A 2,066-nucleotide genomic window follows, 5' to 3' on the forward strand; every position below is an offset into this window, starting at 1 on the left:
AGTCCAGGCCAGGGTGCCCACAATTAGTACTTTCGTACTAGATCTAGTACTTTTAAATAGTTTTTTAGTGGTCTAGTATATTTACGCTCAGATCTAGTACTTTTTCCTTTAATATAATAATATTACAGTTAACTCCAATATGTTTTATTATTAATCGTAATTATTTTTAAAAACTATGGACTGTATGTGTGTGTGGAGTTGTGCCGTTAATTAGTAAATTTGACACGAGATATTTTAAATTTTTATTATGATTTTAAATTTTTGTGTGGAAATTTTATTTGCTCTACTATAATGTAATTTTAATTTGTTAGTCCGGTGTTCTCCTCTGAGTTAAACTTTGTCTCAGTGCTCTGGAGCCCCTTTCCCATCGGCGTATCGGATATTCTGCTGGCCTAATCACTGACTGGCAGACCGCTTACCATTTCCCCCGCCTTCAGTCACGCCTCAACCCAGTTATATTATTTCCCTTCGTGACTCTAACTGCATAGGCAAGGCTGTAGCTTGCAGGCGACCAGTTCGCAGAGACGAGCTGAGATCCGCCTTTTTCATCACGTCGTAGTGTTATATTCGCCCCTCTGTAGCCACGACGGGGCGTAGTTTCCCACCAACGTTGCATTTTACCCCCACCTCCCCCCCTTCTCAGTTCCAAGTAAGACCAATGACCGGTCGTAACCCCCTGGGGACCGGTGACCGTTTTCTAGGTCTGCCACGCAAAAACGAAGGCGCCAAAACTGATCACTAGCGCTTCCTAGCGGCCAAGTCGCGAACTTCTCCGCTTGCCTGCCCGCTAGGGCGCCAGAGAGCAGCACCTGCTTTGCCTTGTGTTATATGGACACCGTGGTCGAGTCGATTGTTTTCAACTCAGACCACCTCCGACAGAGATCGCTACGGTCGCCCAGTGTGGCCAACTTCAAGACTCCTGCTAGAGTTTTTTTTTCCGCACGCATTGGGGCAACTTCGGTATTTTTCGGCGGCCCAGACACCCCCCCTTTCCACCTGTTAGCGCCGGCGGCTCTTTTAATTACGAAACGCGGACTGCTGCGACACACAGATCAACTCGCGTCGCGGCTGCAGACAGACCTCCATCGCGAATCGGCTAGATTTCATCCGACCGCTAACGACTATGTAGTCGCGTTGTATAAGGGATGCTATCCCTCAAGTCCATTTTAGTAGATTAGTCTGTCTGCATAGTTTAGTTATTTGCCTTAGAAATTTTTCTCTTTGAAATTTATTATTATGAAGAATTCATCCGCGTCCTGCCGCGCAATTCGCGAGCTCCCGAGCCTGGCTGACTCCACGACTGCAGCGTGCTGGGCAACTCCCCTGTTTTGGTGAGTGATGATTCGCGAACCCTCCTTTTTCCCTTTAAATTTTTTCCGGGCATTTTCTGCCCCATAGACTGCCTGTATACCAGTTCTAATCAGTTTTGATTTGGACTGTTGCAGACAGGGTTCGATGACCGGGAGAGATTGATACTCTCATCTCGTGCCCCCCCCCCCCCCCCCCCCCTTTTCTGTTCCGTGGGTCACATTCGAAGAAACGCTTCTACTACCCGACGTGATTGTTTGAAGACCCCGGGTGGTAATGTACAGGGTGGCCACTCTATTATTAAAACCAAATTCCAGACTTTTTCCAGATTTTTCCAGGTTTTCTTAAGATTTTCCAGGTTTAAAAAAATTGACATATATGTGGCAAAAAAATATATTTTGAAATAGTTTTTCAATTGTTTTGATTAATGTTGTTTACCGACATCAAGGACACTATAACAATAATCACTTTAAGAATTTATTAAAACCAAGAATACTCACCAATCAGTGAACAAATTACAAAAACATTTTGAAGTATTTTGAAGTGTTCTTGATATAAAGTGTTATTTTATTTAAATAAAAATCGCTGATACAAAAATTCTCACTTTTCCACACACATGAACCATTTAAAGTTTTTTTATTTCTTCATCAATGAGGGCTGCCTCTTTTAAGGCATCATTCATTATTTTCGCCTTTTTTGCCTCCAGTTCCCTTAGATTTTTTTGAGCTTCTCTTTTCTTGTCCCTTTCACTTTTTTCA

The sequence above is a fragment of the Bacillus rossius genome, chromosome 17 (genome assembly GCF_032445375.1).
Source record: "Bacillus rossius redtenbacheri isolate Brsri chromosome 17, Brsri_v3, whole genome shotgun sequence".
Lineage (NCBI taxonomy): Eukaryota > Metazoa > Arthropoda > Insecta > Phasmatodea > Bacillidae > Bacillus > Bacillus rossius.